Source organism: Eriocheir sinensis, chromosome 9 (assembly GCF_024679095.1).
Source record: "Eriocheir sinensis breed Jianghai 21 chromosome 9, ASM2467909v1, whole genome shotgun sequence".
Lineage (NCBI taxonomy): Eukaryota > Metazoa > Arthropoda > Malacostraca > Decapoda > Varunidae > Eriocheir > Eriocheir sinensis.
The window spans coordinates 11839285-11863764 of record NC_066517.1 but is presented as its reverse complement, the minus strand read 5'-3'; the positions used below and the strand labels follow the sequence as shown (position 1 = coordinate 11863764).

At 41.4% G+C, this 24480-nt stretch overlaps 1 protein-coding gene across 1 annotated transcript in view; it reads right to left on the bottom strand.

Annotated features, from left to right (window-relative positions):
- LOC126995930 (uncharacterized) overlaps positions 1 to 19078 on the bottom strand; it is a 272074-nt gene extending 252996 nt beyond the window's left edge. Inside the window, exon 1 of the mRNA XM_050855828.1 lies at positions 19004 to 19078. The gene's annotated coding sequence lies outside the window, so the exon portion shown is untranslated. The remainder of the gene's footprint in view (positions 1 to 19003) is intronic.
- Between the last annotated feature and the right edge of the window lie 5402 nt (positions 19079 to 24480).

Genomic DNA, 24480 nt, shown 5'->3' with positions numbered 1-24480 from the left:
GAGGGAGAGGGAGGGAGGGAGAGAGGAAGGAAAGGAGGGACAGAGATTTAAGACGTGATGCAGAATGATATGCAGGAGAGACGAGAAGGAGAAAGTGCATAAGAAGTAGGGAAATAATACACTTGAAGCTGAGAGATAGAGAAGAGGAGGAGGAGGAGGAGGAGGAAGAGGAGGAAGAGGAGGATATTGAGAGAAACGGAGACATATAAAGACAGACAGAACAGACATCAGAAAGACAGAAATATGACAGTCCCACACACACACACATACAGAGAGAGAGATACACAGACAGACACAGTGAATAAAGAGAAAGAAAATAAAAAGAGAAGAAAAGACAGACTGACATACAAAGAAACAAAAACAACTTAAAGAAAAGCAAACAGAAATAAACTGAATAAAAAACAAACACAACAGACAGACAAACACATAGACAAACACACAAAGCAGCAACACACACACACACACACACACACACACACACACACACACACACACACACACACACACACACACACACACACACACACACAAACTAGACACACAAAATCAGACACACACGGACGAAATGAAAGACAAACAGACACAAACTCTCACACACAAACAAACACACGACCTTAGAGAAACATAAACAAACAGACGAGAACACAGAGACAGACACAGACAGACAGACAGACAGACGGGAAGAGATATTACACAGGTGGAGGAGGAGGAGGAGGAGAAGGAGGAGGAGGAGGAGGAGGAGGAGGAGGATGAGGAGGAGAAGGAAGAGGAGGATTAAATACAAAGCTGGAGGAAGACTTAGACAAATATAACGAAGAAGAATTAGCATGAGGAGAAGAGGAGGAAGAAACATGGAAACATGGACTAGCAGGCAGCAGAAAGCCTGTTGGCTCATTACTAGGCTGCCTGCGTTCAGTGATTTAATCAATCCGTTTGCCACAGGAGTGGCTTGCAGGGAAGGATTAATGTACCTACTTCTTGGGAACGTTTGAGTTCACTCCTGCAGCAAAAGCAAAGTGGCGAAGGAGTTGATGGTCTCTTGAAGATTCTCTGTGCTAACCTCTGCAGGAAGGCTGTTCCAGTGGCGCACAACAGTGGCGAACAAACTACTCCCTGCCGATGTCGGTATTTGCCGCGCTTGCTGTGTTTTTTTTTTTTGTTGTTCTTTCTCAGGTTAGTTTGTAGAAGAGTTTGGAGTGAAGTGATGAACAACGTTGTTGTTACTTGTCAATTGTAGTTATCATGTCTCCCTCAGTTCGTCTCTTTCTTCCGTGAAGAAGTTAAGAGGTCACGAGTCGAGTTTCATGGTCTTCGTCCTCGTAGTGTTTCTGGTCTCGTGATGGGCGGCGCGCTGCTGTAATGGCGCAATGTATTCAATACGGCGTTAATTTCTTGGCGACCAGAATTGCACGAATTATTGGCGTATCCCAGGCGTACATAATTCCCGGCGTTATGTATCCCGGCGTCATATAACCCGGCGTTCAAGTATCGAAAGTTCTTGTATTGGCTATCTTTTTTCTTTGTTTGTTTCAAGTTTAGTGTTTGTTTGTGTTTTTTTCTTTGTTTCAAGTCACTGCTGGTCTTCTTCTGCAGGTACATGTGGTTGTGTGGTTGCTGTGTGGTTGGCCGATGTGCATTACTTTACATTGCTGTTTCTGGATCCGACATTTATTATTTTCTGAGGACATGTGTGATCTCTGACCACCGAGTCTGATGTCGTGAGTGATCTCTCCAGGTCTTTCTCTCTGTTGACAATTTTGCGTCGTCAAGTCGAGAAAAGATCGATTTTAATTTTAGTTCTAGGTCGTGTTGATATATGATGAATTTCGATGGGTCCCAGGTCGTTGATATATATCCACTTTGACTGTGGCACACCACTTGCTGTGGCACTCCACTCTCCTGGTGAGTTTTTTTTTCTTCTGTTGAGCCAGTCTTTGTACTGTCCTGTCGTTCGCTTTCAGTGAGCCAGTCTTTTTTCATGTTGAGTCAGATTTATGCCTAATGAGTCCGACTTTTTTTAAGATCTTCATTTGTACATCACTTTGGAGATATGATAGTCTTATCTATATATTCAACTATAAGTATATAATTGATTTTTTGTTTAGAGCTTGAGCTTCAAGAAATCTGAGCAATGAAATGCTGTGATGTTGTTGTTGTGAACTTGTTGATGTCTCTTGTGATCTTCGAGTCTTTTTGGTTTGCTGTTGATTTCCCTGATGGATTGCGAGTTTAGTTTAGGGCCACTTTTGTTTCCTTGTTTGTTTGTCTGTTTTACGTTTTTTTGTTTTTTTCGTCGTTTTGTTTTTGTTGTTGACAGATTGTTGTGTTTGACTTTTGTTTGTTTGTTTCTGCTTGAGTGATAGATTGAGGTGGTTGAGGATTTGTCAGGTTGGTTGACTGTTGAGTCTCTTGGTGTTGAGTTTTTCCTGGTACTTTAGACTCGTTTGTCTCGATTGTGTCCAGGTTCCCATTGGTGGGAAGGGTCGTCGATTGTACCCTTGGATTTTGGTCCTCTCTTCTCGACAGGAACACAGACAGCTTATTTTGTTTATTCCATTTCGAGGAGGAGGCGGAGGAGGAGGAGGAGGAGGAGGAGGAGGAAGAGGAGGAGGAGGAGGCGGAGGAGCAGGAGGAGGAGGAGGAGGAGGAGGAGGAGGAGGAGGAGGAGGAGGAGGAGGAGGAGGAGGAGCAGGAGGAGGAGGAGGAGGAGGAGGAGGAGGAGGAGGAGGAGGAGGAGGAGGCGGAGGAGGAGGCGGAGGCGGAGGCGGAGGCGGAGACGGAGGCGGAGGAGGAGGAGGAGGAGCTGATCATCCCCTCTCTTTCTCCTCTTTCCTTCCGACCGTCCCTCCTCCTCCTCCTCCTCCTCCTCCTCCTCCTCTTCTTCATCAAACAGTTACCACGCCGACACGAGGAAACAACATTTTTTATTCAGTCTTCACGACCGACAGTCACCTCGTAAATGCCTGTCAGGTCGGCGAGCCATTTGCAAGCAGCGACCACAACATTATCGTATGTGTCTTAAATATTGAAAACAAAAGCAAGAGAAAACTCACTTTTAATACCTAACAATAGTAAAGCTAATCTTACGGAGCTAAGAAGATAACTAACATCAGTAAATTGGAACCATTTGCTCAATACCGTCAGCGTTCAAGAAATGTATGACCGTTTCACTGCACGAATCTCAGCGAGCATAAATAAATTCATTCCACTTAAGCCACGAAAGGCAGAGAACCACAAGCCGTTGTGGATGACTAATACACTTAAGAAAATCATCGTCGAAAAAAGAAAACTGTAAAAGAAATATAAACTGGCACACAATTCACAGGATCATACTAATTATATCAACATCAAGAGAGTGTGCGATAGGAGAATCAGAAAACAGAAACGCGAGTATGAGAAGAAAATATCACTTGAGGCTTAGAAAAATCCTAAGTCATTTTTCAGTTACATAAGAAACAAAAAAAAAACTATTAAAAAATAATATCGGCCCACTATTAGAAAATGGCGACACGGTTAGCGATGATAAAGGTATGGCGTCGGTCCTAAACTCAACCTTCAGTAGCGTATTCACAAAAGAGAACATGACATCGATCCCCGACCCGAGGAATATTTTTCAAGGCCCTGAAGAACATAAGCTTGCGTTGACCGAAATTGATATCAGTGAATTGCGTGCGTACCTGCAAAAAATAGATCCAAATAAATCTCCGGGTCCCGATAATTCGCCTGCTTGCGTGTTCAGAAAATGTAGCCAACAACTAGAATTACCCATAACGTTAATGTTCAACAGGTCATTAGCACAGGCAAGGGTGTCCCTTGCGTGGAAAAGAGCCAATGTGACCCCGATCTTTAAAAAAGGAGTTAAAAAAAAACAAGCCAGTAATCATCGCCATATCAGCCTTACGTCTGTCCTAATTAAACTATTCGAAAAAAATAATCAGGGATAAAGTGATCACTTTCCTCGAAACAAATGATTTGATAACTGATAATCAGCACGGATTTCGTAGTAACCGATCTCGCCTTACCAACTTATTAACTTTCTACAATAACGTTTACTCAGGCTGGGACGCCCGAGCCCCATATGACAATTTACCTAGACTTTCACAAAGCGTTTGATAAAATTCCCCACGTTAGGCTTATTTCAAAACTGCGTTCCCACGGTATAAGTGACCATCTGTGAGCGTGGATTCATGACCGGCTCACAGATAGACAACAGCGTGTAGTTTTCAATGGTGAAACATCCGATTGGCAACCCGAAACCAGTGGCGTGCCCCAAGGATCGGTCCTGGGGCCAACACTATTCATAATTTGAACGATTTAGAGACTGATATCCTGTCAAAAGTAGCCAAATTCGCCGACACCACCAAATTAGGAGGTACGGTAACGAACAGTAAAAATTGCGAGAATATCCAATCAGATTTAATAAGACTTGCCGACTGGAGCGACAAGTGGCAAATGGGTTTCAACGTAGATAAATGTAAAGTAATGCACAATGCACATAGGTGAAATTAACCCTACCTTTAAATATCAGATTCAAGGACATGAGCTCAGCGAAGTAAAACAAGAAAAGCTCTTGGTGTCATTATCAGTAACACTCTTAAAATGAGCGATCAATGTACAGGGACGAGTAAAAAAGAAAATATGATGTTAGGATTAATCTCAAGAAACTTTGATTATAAATCACCCGAACTTATGAAGAGATTATATTCAGCATTTGTAAGACCATACCTAAAATACGCAGTCCAGTTCTGGTCACCGAATTATATCAAAGATCAAGTTTTGCTAGAAAAAATACAGAGACGCGAAACCAAACAAATTCCAGCGTTCCGTAACTTGCCGTCTAACGAGCGTTTAAAGCGTTTAGATATGTTTTCCTTAAAAAGCGAAGGGTAAGAGGGGACTTAATCGAAGTGTTCAAAATCCATAATGGATTCGAAAACATTAACCCAGATAGCAACGGTATGAAGTTAAAGGGAAACAGATGTAACACATTGGCGCGCAGAAGTTATTTCAATAATAGAGTCGTCAATCACTGGAATATACTCCTGCCGTCAGTAGTTAGCTCACAGAGTATCAATAGCTTCAAGTCTTCATTAGATAAGTACTTCAGGGATATAGGATTTTACTGACCCTTTTCGTATGTTTCAGGCACACTGCAACACGGGTCCAACCAGAAGACTTTGTGTTAATAATTTCCTATCCTGTCCTATCACACGTAGATTACGAGTAGTAGCAGTAGTAGACAGACACCCTCGCCACAGACCGCCAAGTTTTCTGGTGTCTGTTCTTCCTATGTATCCTCCTCCTCCTCCTCCTCCTCCTCCTCCTCCTTTAGGCCGTACCCTCTACACCCGTCCCTCTTCCTCCACTTCCTCTTCCACCTCCTCTTCGCCCTTCTCCAGTACCTCTTCATTCACATGCACTTCCTCTTCCACTTTCTCCTCATCTTCCTTCTTTTACTCCTCCTCCTCCTTTCGTTCTTTCCATTTACTCTCATTGCTTTCCGCCTTCTTTACCGTGTGCAGTCCTTTCCCATTATCTTCTCCTCTTCCTCCTCCTCCTCCTCCTCCTCCATTTACCCATAATTCTCCTACTCCTTTCCATAGCCTCGACCTACTCCCTTCTCTTCCTTTCCTTTATCCTACTAAAGTCCGTCTCCATTCACTCCTCCTCCTCCTCCTCTAAAGGGATTCAGTGAGTCAGTTTTCGTTAGGATCACAAAGGTTTTGAAGCCCACTCGAGACTTTTTGGGACAGTGATTCGATTCTCTCTCTCTCTCTCTCTCTCTCTCTCTCTCTCTCTCTCTCCATGGGTGAAGAGCGAAGTGTTGACACGAGAGAGAGAGAGAGAGAGAGAGAGAGAGAGAGAGAGAGAGAGAGAGAGAGAGAGAGAGAGAGAGAGAGAGAGAGAGAGAGAGAGAGAGAGAGAGAGAGAGAGAGAGAGAGAGAGAGAACTACTATCCTAAATTTACTCAACCCATCTCCTCCACCCCTTCTCCCCCACCCCACACGTGTATTTCCTCCTCCTCCCTCCTCCTCTCCTCCTCCCTCTCCTCTTCCTCGGTTGCCCCTTTAAAGAAGATGATTTAAATGGCGCATCGCCCAAATAATGGCCCCGGCGTCCCTTTTAAAAATTCGTGCGCCATCGCCTCTTCGGAATTCAATACAGAGTGATCGCCCGAGCCCGAGTGTTGTTCTGAAGCCTGATCCACGCCGGCAAATGTGAGTGCGGACGAAAGAATGGAGGAGGAGGAGGAGGAGGAAAAGATGTGGGGCAGGTAGGAAAGAATGAGGGAGAAAGTGGTGGAGAAAGAATTAAAGGAGTGAAAGATGAGGAAAAGGGTACGGAGGAATGAGAGAAAGAGATGAATAGAGGGAACGAAAGAATGGGGGAAAGAAAGATGAAGGAAGGATGAAAGGAGTGAAAGAAGGAAGACGGGGAAAAGAAGAGATCTGGAAGAATGAAGAAAGAACGGGAGGAGGAGGAAGGAGGTGGGGCGGGGTATGAAAGAGAGAAAGAGATGGAGAAAGGATGAAAGAAGTAGTTAGAGATGAAAAGATGAAGAAAGGTAAGATAATATGAGAAATAAAGAGGTGAAAGATGGGAAAAGAAGAGAAACAGGCGAAGGAACGGGAAAAGAATAAGAGATAAGGAGAAATGGGGAAGAAAATAAGGGGGAAGGAAGGAAGGAGGTGGGGACAGGGTGAGAAAGAATGGGAAAGAAATAGAAAGAGGGAAAAAGGGGAAAGAAGATAAAGAAGGAAAGATGCGGATAAAGGTATGTGTGAATAGGAAAGAAATGGAGAAAGGGAAACGAAAGAATGGGAGGAGGAAAGAGGGGAAAGAATTGAAAGATGGAAAAAAGGCGGAGAAAGACACGTAAAAATGTGAATGAGAGAAATGGAGAAAGGGGGAAAGCGTAAGAGAAAAATGGAAGAATGTAGAATGAATAGGAGAAAGAATAGAAGAGATAAAAAAAAGGGAAAAGAGTAGGAGAAAGAGATGGAAGGAAGAGGGAAGAAGTAGGAGAAAGATCGAGGGAAGGGAAAAGATTAAGAGAAAGATGAAGAAAAGGGGATGAAAAAATAGGGAGAAGAAAGAGGAGGGGCAAGGTAAGAAAGAATAAGAAAAGAAAGATATGGAGAAAAGCGAAAAGACGTAGAGAAATATGGAGGAAAGGAGGAACGAGTAAGAAAAGGAGAGAGAAAAATGGAGGAAGGGGGGAAAAAGAAAGTGGGAAATGGATTGAGGCGAAGAAAGTTACGGAAGAATGAGTGAAAACAGATGGAGAAAGAATACGCGAGAGATGGAGAAAGGGAGGAAGGAGAAGAGAAAAAAGATGGAGGGAAATGAAAAGAAGAAAAAGAGATGGAGGAAGGAAAAGAAAGGCGGAGCGAGGAATGAAAGAACGAGAGAAAGATGGAAAAAGAATAAGGGATAGAGAAATGGAGGAAGAATAGAATAAAATGAAAAAATATAGACAAAATAGAATAAGTAGTGGCGAAAGGTACTAAGAAGAGAAAGATAAAGAGGAATGGAGAAAGAAAAAGAGAAAAATGACAAAAAGAATGCGAGAAAGAAGGAAAAAATGTAAAGAGAGAGAGAGAAAGAATAAAAAGTGAAGATGTAGAAAGAAAAACGACAAATAATGAGAAAGAGAAAGGAAAAGGGAGAAAGAATAGGAGCAGGAAGTGGAGTGAAAAATTGAGAAGTAATGAGATTAATAATGAGAGAGAAAACGTGGGATGTAAAAAATTGTTCGTTGATAATTTTGTTAAGTAGGAAAAGAAAATGAGACAATAGTTAAATATCGATACGGAGAAAGTGAGGAAAGGAAGTGAAGAGAAAAAATGCTGAACTAATGAGATAAATAATGATAAAAAGAACGTGTGATGCGAGAAAACAAATGTGGATAATTAGGGGAAATGTGATAATTGATAGAATCTAGTACTGATGTGAAGAAAAAGAGAAGGGAAAAGGAAGAGAATGATAAAAACAAAATGAGAGAGAGAGAGAGAGAGAGAGAGAGAGAGAGAGAGAGAGAGAGAGAGAGAGAGAGAGAGAGAGAGAGAGAGAGAGAGAGAGAGAGAGAGAGAGAGAGAGAGAGAGAGAGAGAGAGAGAGAGAGAGAGAGAGAGAGAGAGAGAGAGAGAGAGAGAGAGAGAGAGAGAGAGAGAGAGAGAGAGAGAGAGAGAGAGAGAAGAAAAACGATGACGCTCCATAAATATCAAAACGGAAAAGTGATTAAAAAATAAAACCACAAAAGAGAAAAAGAGATACAGAAATAAAACTATCGAGAAAATTAAAAGTTGATGCTAAAAAAAATGTTATGGAAATGGATTAGGAGAAAAATATCAAGAAAATTATCTCCCGATGCTAAAAAAATATAAACTAGACGTTGGACACTAACGAGAGCAAACCGCCCGCTGCCAACCCTACCCTATTCTGACCTTCCTTCTGTGTTGTTGGGGATGCAAGTGAAGGGAAGAGAGGCTGAAGAAGGCAAGTGGAAAATATGTTCAAACATTTATTTACAAGGCTTATTTATGTATTTCCTTTTTGTTTTTACACACTGGAGAAACAGTCAGATACACAATATGGATACTAAGGACCTATTGGTCAAATGTCTTCAAGCCATTCTGATTACAGGTTCTTTAGGATACATCTCCTCCCTTTTACTTCCTGCCAACACCCTCTGGTCGCAGTGCTCAAAATGTGAAAATATGCATTTTTTTTACCTCGGCGACTTTGACCTTTGACCTTGAAAATCGAACTCGTTCGGTAGGGGGCCACTAATAGTCCACTTATGAAGTTTCAACATCCTAGCTGTAATGGTTCAAAAGTTATCGCGTTGCAGACAAAAATAAAAACAATTTACACAGCTGAAAACAATACCTTCCGCAAAATTCTTTTGCGGGCGGAAAAAAAAAGTTGTAGGAGAAGCGAGAAATGAGGAAAATATTTTAAACTTCGGTAAAAGTCAATAAAAATAAAATACGAAAGAGATGAAGAAAAAAGTAATGATAACAATAAGAAACTTCTGACGTGAAAAGTTATTGATGTAAAGTTTGATTTTTAGGTGTTAATAATTACTTGAAAATTTATAAGAGAAGGAATAAGAATGATCAATATACGCAACTATCAATAGACGACAAATGAATAAAAAAATAAACGAAAGAGTAAACGAAAGAGAAGGAGGGAGAAAGAAAGAATGAAGTAAGAGAGTGAATAAATCAAAACTAAGAGAGAAAGAGAGAGGAAGGAAAAGGAAAAAAGATTGACAAAAAAATTAATATCAGAACTGAGATTGAGAAAGAGAGAAAGAGAGAAGAAAAGAAAAATACGACCCCCCCCAAAAAAAAAACATGAGGGGGAGAAAGAAAGAAAGAGAGAGGAAAGGGGAATTAAAGAGAACAGTTAGCGAGAAATATACTGCCGTGAGGGTTTAAAAATAAGGCGCAGACATTGATGAGAAAAAGCGTGGAAGTGGAAGAAAAATTATCAGTGAAGAGGTCTATATTTTTATTGCAGGGAAATCAGTCCGAGAAAATGATAGATAGATATAGACAGATAGAGATAGATAGATAGAGACAGAGAGATAAATAGATAAAAAAATAGACACAGAGAGAGAGAGAGAGAGAGAGAGAGAGAGAGAGAGAGAGAGAGAGAGAGAGAGAGAGAGAGAGAGAGAGAGAGAGAGAGAGAGAGAGAGAGAGAGAGAGAGAGAGAGAGAGAGAGAGAGAGAGAGAGAGAGAGAGAGAGAGAGAAAAAAAATTCAAAATGAGAGAGAGAACGTTTGGCTGCAAATACATACGCGAAAAACTATGCCGGTAAAAACGCGGAGACAATTACAGAAAAGTTACGCAATGGACGCGAAGCAAATACTAGTGGAAGCAGTTTTTGGAAAATAAATATGAGAACTGGGAGAGAAAGAGAGATAGATGGAAAAGGAAAGAAGGCCGAAAAAAATATCAGGATGAGTAAAAGAGGGTGAGGAAAAGGAAGAATGGGGACACATAAATGAATATTCAGAACTGAGAGAAAAAGAGAAAAAGGAAAAATGAGGAAAAGATAAATATCAAAACTGCATGGGAGAGAGAGAGAGAGAGAGAGAGAGAGAGAGAGAGAGAGAGAGAGAGAGAGAGAGAGAGAGAGAGAGAGAGAGAGAGAGAGAGAGAGAGAGAGAGAGAGAGAGAGAGAGAGAGAGAGAGAGAGAGAGAGAGAGAGAGAGAGAGAGAGAGAGAGAGAGAGAGAGAGAGAGAGAGAGAGAGAGAGAGAGAGAGAGAGAGAGAGAGAGAGAGAGAGAGAGAGAGAGAGAGGACGAAAAATATCACAACTAAGAGAGAAAAGGAGAAAAAAGAAAGCATAGACATAAAAAAGTAAATAGTAGAACTGAGAGAGAGACAGAAAAAAGAAAAATGCGGACAAAAAATAAATATGACAACTGGGGAAAATAAATTAATGAAAAGGAAGAATGAGGAGAAAAAATAAATATCAGAAATGAGAGAAAGAGAGAGAGAAAGGAACAAAAAAATACAGTTGGAGAAAAAAAGAAAAAAAAGGTGATGATTATGAAGGTAGAAGAAAAAACAACAACAAAAAAGAGCTGTTAGTGAGGGGGTGACTTTAATATATATGCCATAAGTGAAGGAAAATAATAAATAGTTAAAAATTAAGTGATATATGATAAGAGAAAGACAGAAAAAGGAGAACTGATAACAAATAAAAACAACAGTTGGAGATAGAAAGATAGAGATAATAATTATGAAAGAAGAAATAAGGGAAACAAAACAATAAAAAGAGCTATTACTGAAGGCATGACTTTAATGTATATCCCAAAAATTAAAGAAAAAATGGAAAGAAAATAATGTTGGTGAAAAAATGAAGTGACAAATGATGACAGAGAACCTTTTTGAGCAAACACTCCAGCTAAGTATTGGCGGGAGATGAAAAAAAAGGAGGAGGATTATAATGGAAAAAAGTGAAAAATTAAAAGTCGTTAGAGTGAAGGTAGTTTCTTTGCATCAACCTGAATTCGAGGAAAGTTAGAGTGGAAGAAAAAGAAAAAAAAAGAGGCAGAAAGATCAATAGAGAATACGAAAGTGAAAGTGGAAGAAAAAAAGAGGCAGAAAGATAAATACAGAATAAGAGAGATTGAGAGTGGAAGAAAAAGAGAAAAAGAAAAAAAGATTAAGACAATATGAGAGAGAGAAGGAAATAGAAAAAGAGAATGAGAGAAACAGACAAAACGAAAAAGGTGGAAGATAAAGAAAAAAAGAGAAAATAAGAGAAAGATAAAATCAGGATACGGGACAGATAAAGAAAAGAGAGGAAAGATGAGAAATAAGACATAATGAAATATAGAAGAAAAGAAGAGAAAACAAGAGAAAGTTAAATACAAAATGAGAGAGAGAGAGAGAGAGAGAGAGAGAGAGAGAGAGAGAGAGAGAGAGAGAGAGAGTCTGCCACAGTGACATCGCTGGAGCACCGCCGTGATGTCTCAGCACTGGTGGTGTCACAAAGCCCAGGTGCAGGGGGTTCCCCACCTCAGCAGCTTGAGGCTCCCTCCACGCGCTGCTCAGAGGTTCACCCGGACTACACTCTCCGGTGACCAGCTCGTGGAGGTGCCTCGATCACACTCCAGGCAGCACCAGCGAACATATACAGCCAGGACCACACGCCTGTGGAACATGTTCACGGCAGCCACTCCCCAAGTGGAGAACATGAGCACGCAGCAGGTGAAGCTGGCTGCTCACAGGTGGCGTGAGGGACACCCAAGTGCGCTAGTGCTATAAACTATAAATATAAAGTGACAAACTGACATTATTCCATATTGTTTTTACATGTTTTTCTTTATTTTTTTCGTATTTTGTATTTGTATGCTTGTATGTTTCAACATTTGACAATTCAATTTGTCCCATACACAGGCTCTTAGAATAATTATACCTAAAAAGTGTAATTTTGAGCCTCCTTTTTTTGTAAAAATTTGTTTAAATAAAAAGAGAGAGAGAGAGAGAGAGAGAGAGAGAGAGAGAGAGAGAGAGAGAGAGAGAGAGAGAGAGAGAGAGAGAGAGAGAGAGAGAGAGAGAGAGAAAGGATATTTGATTGGAATAAACTCCCAAAAAAATGAACAAATGAAAAAGTAGAGACAATTACAGACGAGTTATAAATACGAACGAAACAATATTAGTGGAAACATAAAATTCACATAAAAGCCGTTCCGTGTAAAAGCTAGAAACACACGAAGGGAGGGGAAGGGAAGGGAAGGGAAGGGAAGGGAAAGGAAGGGAAGGGAAGGGAAGGGAAGGCAGGGGAAGGAAAGGGAAGGGAAGGCAGGGGAAGGAAAGGGAAGGGAAGGGAAGGGAAGGCAGGGGAAGGGTAGGGAAGGGAAGGGAAGGGAAGGGAAGGGAAGGAACACAAAGGAACACAAAGGAAGAACAAACAACAGCAGACCTGCTGGTCCTTACGAGGTTGTTTGTGACAAGCTACACTAACTATCTAATCAAAGGTGGAAGATGAAGGACAGCAAAGGCGAAGGCTCCTCCCCACCCCCCCCTCCCTCCACCCAAAGCTGGCAGGAAAGAAAAAAGAACCATGCAGCATGGAAAAACTGTATGGAATTTATGTAGGAAAGAGGAAAAAACTACCATTACTGCTACCACTAACCGGGCGATAAAAGCGGACAAGGACACCAGTATTCGAAAGAACTTAACGTTATTACGACAATGAGTAATATCTTAGTTGCTGGTTGGATTCAAAACACTTGTCTAATCTATTCTTGAAGGCCGTAACTGTTGTACTATCAACGATATCACAAGGTAGAGAGTTCCAAACATTAACAACTCGATTGAAGAAGAAGTGTTTAGCTTCGTGCGACGAGAATCTTTTACCACTTATCTTCAAATTGTGATTTCTTCTTGTTCTATTTGATCGATCAATTGTAAAGTAATCTTCCACATTAATATCACTGAATCCTTTGAACATTTTAAACACTACTATTAGATCGCCTCGCATTCTTCGTTTTGATAGGCTGAATAAATTTACTTCTTTAAGCCTTTGTTCATATGACAAATTTCTCAACCACGGAATCATCTTTGTTACTCTTCGTTGGACCCGTTCCAACTTTTCTATGTCTTTTCTGTAGTAGGGAGACCAAAACTGTACACAGTACTCTAGACGGGGTCGAACCAACGAATTATACAGTTTTAATATTACTTTTTCCGATTTATTATTGAAGACTCGTCCGATGAAGCCAACCAATTTGTTTGCAGTTTTAACTACCTCTGAACAATGCTGACCGGGCTTTAAATCGCTTGATATAGTGATTCCAAGATCCTTTTCTTTACTTACTGCAAAAAGTTGTTGGCCATTCATTACGTACCGAACGCGATTGTTATTTTTTCCGATGTGCAACACTTTACATTTGTCAACGTTAAATTTCATTTGCCATCGATTGGCCCAACGTGCAAGTCGATCGATATCTGATTGTAAAGCTTCTTCGTCGAGTGTCGCAGTTACTTTACTAGCAATTTTTGTGTCATCAGCAAATGTTGATACTTTGCAAGTGAGCCCATCATCGATATCATTAACATAAATTAAGAAGAGCATGGGGCCAAGCACTGATCCTTGAGGTACGCCGCTTTTGACATCAAGCCAGTTAGATGTAACACCGTTTAGAACTACTCTCTGTTTCCGCTCAGAGAGCCAGTCCGCAAGCCAATTGTGAATGTTACCCGAGATACCGTGCGCCAGTAGTTTGCTGAGCAATCGTTGGTGGGGGACCTTATCAAATGCCTTTTGAAAATCCAGATATATGATATCTACTGATCTGCTTTCATCGAACACCTCAAAAATATAGTGAAAAAAATCAGGTAAGTTAGTCAAACACGAACGTTTACTACGGAAACCATGTTGCGAGTTATTTATTATATTATTTTCTTCGAAGAATTTCACCATATTGTCGCGAATGATATTCTCCATTAACTTACAAACAATCAATATCAAGCTAATTGGTCGATAGTTTCCTGAATGAGATTTGTCCCCCTTCTTGAAAATTGGTGTAACATTTGCCAGTTTCCAATTGGACGGAACTTTTCCATCTGTTAAAGATTTATTGAATAAGATAGATAGCGGTATACAAATTTGATGATTGATTTCTTTTAATATTTTAGTGTAATTTTGTCGGGACCAGGAGCTTTGCTTACTTTAATCTATTCAATCGTGCGTGAAATGTCACTTTCTACGATAATCACGCCATATAAAATGTTTTCGGTCCTTCTAACCTCCGGCGTATGAGGTGATGAACAATCTTCGTCGGTAAATACGGATGCGAAAAAGTTATTTAGGATTGTAGCCATTTCATTTTCATCGTTCGTGTGGTTACCATTTTCATTAGCAAGCGGTCCGATACCACAAGTGAGTGACTTTTTATTATTTACAAAGCTGAAAAATTCTTTAGGATTAGATTTACTTGTTTCCGCTATATATTCTTCAAGATTTTTCTTGCTTCGTTTTATTAATTTCTTGGTTTCGCGGCGAATTCTGTCCAACTCTAGTTTGTCAGCCTCGCTCTGAGTTGATATGTATCTACTGTATACGCATTTTTTAAGAGATAGGCTATTTTGAATTTCGTTATTCCACCATTTGGGTTTCTTCTTAGAAGCTGAACGTCTGTTACGATAGGGTACGCATATGCTTATGGCATTGTTCAATATTGTGGTGAAGGCCCCCCAAGATTTATCAATATCTGTTTCCGCCGTGATTTCAGTCCAGTCAGAATTATTTAGAATTGATCGGAGTCTTACGAAATTCGCTCTCTGATAATTATATAATCAGGCACCTTTTCTTTACTAGGAGTTACTTTACTTTCTTTCATATTGATGCTGAATGTGATTGTTCGGTGATCGCTAGAACTAAAAATTGGACCAACATTTACTTCGTTAATTAGATCAGCTGTCGTTGAAAAGATAAGGTCAAGTATATTATTTTCCTGAGTCGGTTCTTGAACGTGTTGATGCAAATCACTTTCTAGTAAATTTGTGTACAGGTCGAGCCCTGTATGACAGTTCAACGGTTCACCCCATCTTTTCACCGGCAAGTTAAAGTCCCCAACAATTACCGCCTCGCAACTGCTACTTGTTTCTAATAATAATTCACTTAATGCGTGGTCGATATCAAGAGTCTGCCTTGGCGGTCTGTAGTTAAGTCCAATTACTATTTTACGAGATTCATTTTTGATTTCAATGAAGACCGTGTCTACATTGGTTATAATATCTGTTTTCACAGATACTGGATGGAGAGTTGTGGATATAAAAGATAACGCCTCCACCCTGTCTGTTCTCTCTTTCATGACTAAAAATGGTAAAACCCGGTAATCTATATTCCGCAATGAAATCTCTATTTGAAGTGTCTATCCAAGATTCTGTGACTCCGATGATGTGATAATGATTTGTAGCTGCGAGGACTTCCAAGTCTTCAAATTTGTTACGTAGGCTACGAGCGTTTACATAGCAAGCTTTAATATGATTCGAGTCGGGAGTTTTGCGGGTTGAGTACACCCTTGCGGTGGAGCTGCTGGTGTTCTCGCCTCCGCGTTTTTTGGCTTTCGAAGAGCCACTTGGTCACAGAGCAGCCTCCCGAAACGGGCTGCTCCAACAGGGTTTAAGTGAATGCCATCAGGAAGGAACAAGTCTGAATCGTAGTAAAAATTGTTCCACAAGTTAACGAACTGGACGTTTTCTTGTGAGCAAAGGGACTGAAGTCTGTTGTTTGTGCTGAAGGCCTTATTGTAAAAGCTAGATTCGGCACCGACCCTCGGGAGGATTCCTGAGATTATGATGTTACTGGCATCCGTTTTACGTTTATACTGCTTGATCATGCGGCGGTATTTCTCAAGCAGTTCCTCAGAAAGGGTTGTCTTTACGTCATTTGTCCCCGCGTGAATGACAAAGAGGGTGTTTCGGTCGGCATTTCTCGTGACATCATTGCACGCTGCAGTGATGTCGTCCAGTCTGGCACCTGGATAGCAGTAACGTTTTCTGCGGCCGTTTGATGAACGACCACAGAACTCAACCAGCTGGCCACGCACCATGGAGTCCCCAACTAGGCGAGTCTCGAACTCATCTTCCATGATGTCTGCCAGCACCTGGAACCTATTGAAGGTAGTGGGGGTCAGTAAATCCTTGGTTGCCTGCTTCGGTTTGGCTCCATTCCTTACAGGTTGGAACCCGACATCCTGTGAAGCAGGAAGAGAAGCGTTAAGTGGGGCAGGCTGGAAGTTATCCTGTGAGGCAGGCTGGGAGTTAGCCTGTGAAGCAGACTGGGGGTTAGCCTGTAAGGCAGGCTGGGGGTCAGCCTGTGAGGCAGGCTGGCGGTTGTTCTGTGAGGCAGGCCGGGGGTTAGCCTGTGAGGCAGGCTGGGGGTTATCCTGTGAGGCAGGCTGGGGGTTATCCTGTGAGGCAGGCTGGGAGTCAACCTGTGAGGCAGGTAACACGTCCTCCCGTGAAGCAGGAGGGTCGTCTGGAGAGGGCACAGTCTCGGTGGAGGGCCTCTCCACCATCGATGGTGGAGTCACTGCCACATTAGTTAAAACAAATTCCTGAAGGGCTACAAATTTCTTTTCAAGTTCATTGTGCTTGACTTTCCATTCAGTCACAGCCTTCTGAAGATGTAATCTTTGAACGCAGAGGCGGCAAGTTTTACTCAGCTGGAAGAACTGAGCTGCAAAGCGTCCGGGACAGACGTCACACTTAAGGTTCGAAGGCATTGTTAGAAATTTAAGCGAGTTAACAGTTTGGGCAAATATTAAAAGCGCTTTCGAAATAACTTAAATTGTGACCATAAATTGAATTGTATAAAAATTGTGCATGGAAATTAGATACTGCTGTGTTAGATGCCTCCAACACTGGGAGTTCGCTCCCACAGGGTCTTGAAAACGCCTCAAAGACCAATCGCTTGTCCTGAGCCTCGGTCACGAGAGAGACTTTCACAACCCGGCGCTTTTCAGATATTGTCCTCGAAGTTTTGTCCCATAGAACGGGGCCGGCGTAGTCACACAGAGCAGAGCTGGCAAGGGAGGAGGAGGAATCAGCAATTCGTTCCCACTTTCCGAAACGTCTAACCCAACTCTGCGACCCTTTCGAGGCCTGGCCAGTGGCACCTGTCACCAGGTGTTCTCCACAAACTCTAGAGAGTTTCAGACGCCCTTCCTGAGAGACCAAAAAGCTGAAATATTTCTTGAGTATAAGAAAAACCCTCAGAAACTCCACCTAGAAGCCGGGAGGTACAACCTCAAATGGCCCACGGAAGACATCTCTTTCAGGAGAAAACAAGAACAAGCTGTTATGCAGAATAGGGATGGGAGTACCGTCGATAGAGGGGAGGGACAGGGAGCTCACACCGACAACTGGTTCCCAGGGAGGCTTTTTTTAGTGTAGAAGTCGCCACACTCCTCTACACCGCAGACCTAAATAATTAGGCACGGTCCAGCTGACTAGGACCCTGGAACTCCAGCCATTGTCTCATAAAGAGATCCTCTGCCTGCAGTCCAATCCACCACTGCTGCTGCCCAGAGGCTTCACCGTGACCCTGGCACGGGAGACAGATCAGGTATTACACCTTGTCCAAGGGTGACCTGAGACTATGCAGGGCAGGGACGTCTAGTTCCCTGAGGTGAAAACAATTCACCCGCATACCGGAAAAGGGAAGGGAAGGGAAGGGAAGAAGGGTAGGGAAGGGAAGGGAAGGGAAGGGAAGGGAAGGGAAGGTTAGGGAAGGGAAGGGAAGGGAAGGGAAGGGAAGGTTAGGGAAGGGAAGGGAAGGAGAGGAAAGGAAAGGCAAGGCAAGGCAAGGCAAGGCAAGGCAAGGCAAGGCAAGGCAAGGCAAGGGAAGGGAAGGGAAGGAAGGCTTGCTACAAAAATACGGTTGAAAATATTACTGTAAAAAATGAGAATGGAAAAAAATAGAAAAGAGGGAAGTATTAAAGAAATACAGGAGATATTGACTTGTGTTTCAAAAGCGAGAAAATTAAAAGAGAGATTACGTGGAAGACTATTTAACTTACCTCCTCTTCTTCCTCTGCTCTTCCTCCTCTTTCTCTCCCTTTTTCACACTTCCTCTCCTTCCCATCTTCTTCCTCCCTCCACTATCTTCCTCTTTTGAGTTTGTATATATAGAGATAATACTTATAAGACTGTACGACCTACCTCTTCCTCTTCCTCTTATTTCTCTCTTTACTGTAAAATTTCCATGTCCCTTTCTTCCTTAAAGGTACATGGTGTTCTCTTCTAACTATTTCCTGCCGGCACGTTGCCGGAGGGAGAGGTGGGGGGGGAGGAGCCTTCATCTATTATGTCCTGTCCTACCACACGTAGATTACTAGTAGTAGCGGTAGTAAACAGACACCCTCGCCATAGACCGATAGGTCTTCTGGTGTCTGTTCTTCCTATGTATTCCTATGTATGTATTCCTCATCCTTCTCTTCCTCTCCCTTCCTCACACTTCCTCTCCTTCACCTCTTCTTCCTCCCTTTACTATCTTCCTCTTTTGAGTTTGAATACATAGAGATAATACGTAGAAGACTGTACGACCTACCTCTCCCTCTTCCTCCTCTTCCTCTCCCTTTCTCACACTTCCTCTCCTTCCCCTCTCCTGTCTCCTTCTACTATCTTCCTCTTCTGAGTTTGTATATAAAGAGAGAATACGTATAAGACTGTACAATTTACCTCCTCTTCTTCCTCTTCCTCCTCATTCTTCTCTTCCTCTCTCTTTCTCACACCTCCTCTCCTTCCCCTCTTCTTCTTCCCTTCACTATCTTCCTCTTTTGAGTTTTTATATAAAGAGAGAATACGTAGAAGACTGTACAACTTACCTCCTCTTCTTCCTCTTCCTCTTCCTCCTCTTCCTCTCCCTTTTTCACACTTCCTCCACTTTCCCTCTTCCTTCTTCCTTCCACTATCTTCTTTTGCGTTTGAATATACAGAGAAAATACGAAAAAGACAACAACTTACCTCCTCCTCTTCCTCTTCCTCTTCCTCCCCCTGCAGTCCCTCTTTCACACTTCAACTTTTCCTCTTCCTCCTCTCTCCCTCCTGCACGAGAAAGAAAAAAAAAGGATACATGTTAAAGGTCATATTTGCTGGAAGTCTACAAGAGTGACAAAAAAAAAGGTTGGAAAAAATGAACGAGGGTGATTATGGAGAACCGAGGAAAGGGAAAGACGAGGGACACAACTCATCTATTTTTCTTCTTTTTTTCTTTTTTATAAATATCATTAACCTTGCCAAAAAAAAAGAAAAAAAAAGAGAAACGCTGGAGATAATGCTTGCTCCTCTTCCGGCCCAATATTTACGGGAAAACAAAGGATGGCAAAAAAAATAGATGATGAAAGGGAAAGGATGAAAAAAAAAGGTGAGTAATTATTATGGGAAAAAAAAAGAAGGGAAGGGAAGTGATGAGTTGATTTTTCTTATGTATATTTTTGTTGTTGTATTATGTATCATTTATATACTTGCAAACAGAGAATGAAAAATAAGATGAAGAGAGGGAAACTATTATAATGGGAAAAAGTAGAAAGGAAAGCGATGGATAATGGTTGAGTTGACTTTTCTTATATATACTTGCTTGTTTATTTTATTATGTATCACGCTACGTCAAAAGGATGAACAGAACATGATGAGAAGTTAATTATTAGGGAAAAGAGAAAAGAAGGAAAGCGATGGGGGAGGTGGAATTGATGTATTATTTTATATATATTCTTATTTGTTTTATTTTGTATCACTTACTGTATAAATAAATAAATAAAAAGTTGCAGGAAGTATTCGCTGGGTCCAAATATCTTCGCTTAAAATATATATACATCAGCTTGAAATGCAAGCACGGATAAAATGTGAAAATATAAAAGATACATACAGAAGAGGAAAATAAATGAGAAAATAACAAAAATGAACAAATATAGAAGGTAATACTTTAAATAGCTGGAAAAACTGTAATGATATGGCAAAAAAAAAAGAAGCGACAGAATAAAGCAAGGAAATATAAAAGTATAGAAGAAAATAAATGAAAAAAATGAAAAAATGAACAAAAGTAGAGAGAAATATTTTTGCAAAGGAGAAAAAAAATATGGATAAAAGGGAAGGGGCAGAAAAAAGAAATAAAATAAAAATAAAACATACAGAAGAGGAAAACGAGTGCAAAAATAACAAAAAATTAACTAAAAAAGAGGACGATATTTCGCATAGAAGGAAAAAAAATCTTTAAAAATATGGATAAAAGGTAAGAGACAGAAAAAGAAATAAAATAAAAATAAAACATACAGAAGAGGAAAACAAATGCAAAAATAACAAAAAATGAACAAAAAAAGGAGGATGATATTTTGCATAGAAGGAAAAAAACTTTAAAAAGATGGATAAAAGGGAAGGGACAGAAAAAAAGAAAGAAAATATAAATAAAACATACAGAAGAGGAAAACAAATGCAGAAAAATAACCAAAAAATTAACGAAAAATAAAAAGAGGGTGATATTTTGCATAGAAGGAAAAAACTAAAAATACGGATAAAAGGGAAGGGACAGAATAACCTCCCCTGAAATTCGTAGCAGCTAGTTTATGGAGAGAAAATGTTATGATAAAAACACATTAAGCTTGTGACATATTCATGAAAAGATGCGACGGGAAAGAAAAAGTGAAAGAGACCATGAATAGGGAAATGAGAGAGAGAGAGAAAGATGAGAAAGATGAGGGAGAGAGGAAAAAGAGGAATTAGTATAAAAGAATAGAAAACAAGGATGGAGGAAAAAGAGTGAAAGAAAATGTAAATATAAAAATGAAAGAAAACAACAATTGAAACAGCAAGGGTGAAACATGCATAAGAAATGAGAGGAGGACAGACCGGAAACAAAAAAAAGTGAGAGAAAATACGAATAAAGAAATTAAAGAACACAAGAATGAAGAGGAGGAAGGGAGAAAGAAAACAAGAATTAAGGAATGAGAGGAAATGAGAATGAGACAAAAAAAAGAAGGAAAACAGGAATAAGAGAGTGAAAGGACAGAAGGACGAAAACAAAAAGAAGAGAAAGAAAACTAAGAAAATAAATGAGAAAAAAGACGAAAGATAAAACGAAGGCAAAGAAGAGCTATACATTACAAAACCGGAAGAAAAGTTTTAAAGACACGAATATTGAAAAAAAAATCACACCACCTCGAAAGTATCCAAGAAAAAATGTTAAAAAAAAAAAATCATACAAAAAAATGAAAACATAATAAAATAAAAAATTATTATGTGAAGGTGGAGCTGAAATAAACGGAGAGAGAATAAAAAATTGAACCCTTCCCAGTCAGACCAGTTCTCTCGAAAAATAGATAAACAAATGTAAAGGACACAGACGACGAGGAAAGCTGGAAATGATAAAAAAAAAATCGCATTACTGACAAACAGATAAGTGGTCGAGGGAAGGAAAAGAAGTATATGTTTAAAAAAGAAAATTCGTCCGTCACTCAGAACCATTGTGTATAAAACAGGTCCAAATTTACGTAGACGACAAAAAAAAAACTAAAAAATATATACACCATTTGGTAAACGAGAAAAACGGAGGAGAAAGAAAGAGACGGAAGGAAGAATGCGGATAGAAAAAAAACGAAAGAGAGGGAGAGAGAGAGAACGAGGGAGGAAAGGGAAATTAAAGAGAACAGTTAGCGAGAAATAATACAAAAATAACAAACAACAAAAAACGAAAACGAAAAAAAACAAAACGGAAAATAAGTTAAAGAGAGCGAAAATGTATCCACCGTTAAAATAAAATAAAAAGGAAACTAAAAGAGAGAGGGAGGCAGAGAGAGAGAGAGAGAGAGAGAGAGAGAGAGAGAGAGAGAGAGAGAGAGAGAGAGAGAGAGAGAGAGAGAGAGAGAGAGAAGAAAAAAAAGATCAACTCTGAAACATTTACAGAAAGCTGGAAAGAGACGGAAGGAAAATATTGACTTATGAAAGTGAAAATAGAGAGCTATGTTAATTTTCATCGGCCCTCCAGGTGTGAGCTAAGAGAGGGCAGGTGAGCGGGGGAGGAGGAGGAGGAGGAGGAAGGGAAGGTAAAGAGAGGACTGAGGAAACGTCGTGATGAGTGAGGAGGAGGAGGAGGAGGAGGAGGAGGAGGAGGAGGAGGAGGAAAGGAAGGTAAAGAGAGGAGTGAGGAAACGTCGTGATGAGTGAGGAGGAGGAGGAGGAGGAGGAGGAGGAGGAGGAGGAGGAGGAGGAGGAGGAGGAGGAGGAGGAGGAGGAGGAGGAGGAGGAGGAGGAAACATGGACGAGCAGGCAGCAAAAATCCAATTGGCTCATTGCAAAGCTGCCTGCTTTTAGAGATTTAATCAATCCGTAAGCCACAGGAGTGACTTGTGGGAAGGATTAAAGCACTACTGAACGTATTCGTGGATACTTTTAGTTCACTCCCGACGCAGCAAAGTGACGGTCAGTGCGATTTTTAAAGGAATTGATTGTTTTCGCACTAACCACTTCTGCAGGAAGGCCGTTCCAATGGCGGACGACTCTGTTCGAAAAGTAACTTCTGCCGATATCCGTAAAGTATCGCTTGGCTTGAATTGTTTTACTGTTGTTTCTTGTTCGCGGGTTAGATTGTAGCGTGAAGATTTTGGAGTGATCAACGTTGCTGAACTTGTTCAGGTACTTGAAGACTTGTATCATGTCTCCCCGCAGTCGCCTTTCTTCCAACGTGAAAAAGTTGAGTCGCTTAAGTCGTTCTTCGTAAGGTTGCGATCTCAATGATGGTATAATTTTCGTAGCGCGTCGCTGTACTCTCTCGAGTAATTCAATGTCTTTCTTGTAGTTTGGAGACCAGAACTGCACGGCGTATTCCAGGTGGGGCCTTACCAGAGAATTGTACAAAGTTAACACAACCCCCGGCGTCTTGTATTCGAAGTTCCTCGCTATGAACCCGAGCATAGTATTGGCTTTCTTGCAGGCGGACTTGCAGTGTTTTGCGTGTTTCAGGTCACTGCTGATAGTGACCCCGAAGTCTTTTTCCTCCTGCACTGCCTGTAGTCGTTCGCCACCCATGTAGTAAGTGTGGTTGCTATTTCTGGACCCGATATGCATTACCTTACATTTGGTAGTGTTGAAGGACATCTGAAACTTTTTCGACCACTGAGTGATCTGGTCCAAGTCTTTCTGAATGATTTCGCAGTCTGCTGTCGTGAGGGCCTTCCCTCCCACCTTGGTGTCGTCAGCAAATTTAGAAAGGGTGGATTTTAACCCTAGTTCTAGGTCGTTGATATATATAATAAGGAGTATGGGGTCCAGCACTGACTCCTGTGGCACTCCACTTGTCACCAGGAGCCTATCGGAGCCCTGTCCGTTGAGTAGAACTCGTTGTTTTCTTCCAGTGAGCCAATCTTTTATCCACGCAATCAGATTGTCTCCCAGTCCCGCCGATTTCAGTTTCTTGAGAAGTCGCTCGTGTGGAACCTTGTCAAAGGCCTTCTGAAAGTCTAGATAGATAATATTGCTGGGGGCGTTATTGTCCCAGTTTTCATATATACCCCTGAAGAAATCCAGTAAGTTGGTTAAGCATGAGTGCTTGTTCCTGAAACCGTGCTGAGCATCGGAAATGATGTTGTTGTCTTCAAGAAACTTGACGAGTTTGTCCTTGATAATCTTCTCGAGAACTTTTTCAGCCACTGAAGTCAACCTGATTGGCCTGTAGTTTAGGGCCTCGCTTTTGTCTCCCTTCTTGTAGATCGGTGTTACGTGCGCTTGTTTCCAGTCTTCCGGGACTTTATTTTGTTGTAGTGTCAAGTTATAGATGGCGATGAGTGGCCTGAGTATTTGCTGCTTGAGTTCCTTGAGCAGCCTGGGTGACAAGGCGTCGGGTCCGGTTGACTTGTTTGTTTCTAGCTTCTCTAGGTACGTTTGCACGTCCCCTTCGTCAACTGTGCCAATGTCTAGGCCCTAGGGGGTGATTCCCCTGGGTGGAATAGGGCTCTCAGGTATCGAGTCTGTGTTTTCGACCGTGAACACAGACGCAAAGTTTTTATTCAGGATTTCGACCATGTGTCTCCTGTCTTATATTAGGGCGCCGCTTTCATCTTTTAGGGGACCGATGTTGCTTTTCGGAGGAGAAGGAGGAGAACGAGGAAGAAGAGAAGGAGGAGGAGGAGGAGGAGGAGGAGGAGGAGGAGGAGGAGGAGGAGGAGAACGAGGAGGAGGAGGAGGAGGAGGACGAGAGAGGGAGAAGAGGTGAGGAAAAGGATGACACATGGAAGGGTGGTGAGTGAGTGAGTGAGTGAGTGTGTGTGTGTGTGTGTGTGTGTGTGTGTGTGTGTGTGTGTGTGTGTGTGTGTGTGTGTGTGTGTGTGTGTGTGTGTGTGTGTGTGTGTGTGTGTGTGTGTGTGTGTGTGTGTGTGTGTGTGTGTGTGTGTGTGTGTGTGTGTGTGTGTGTGTGTGTGTGTACACACTCACACACACACACACACACACACACA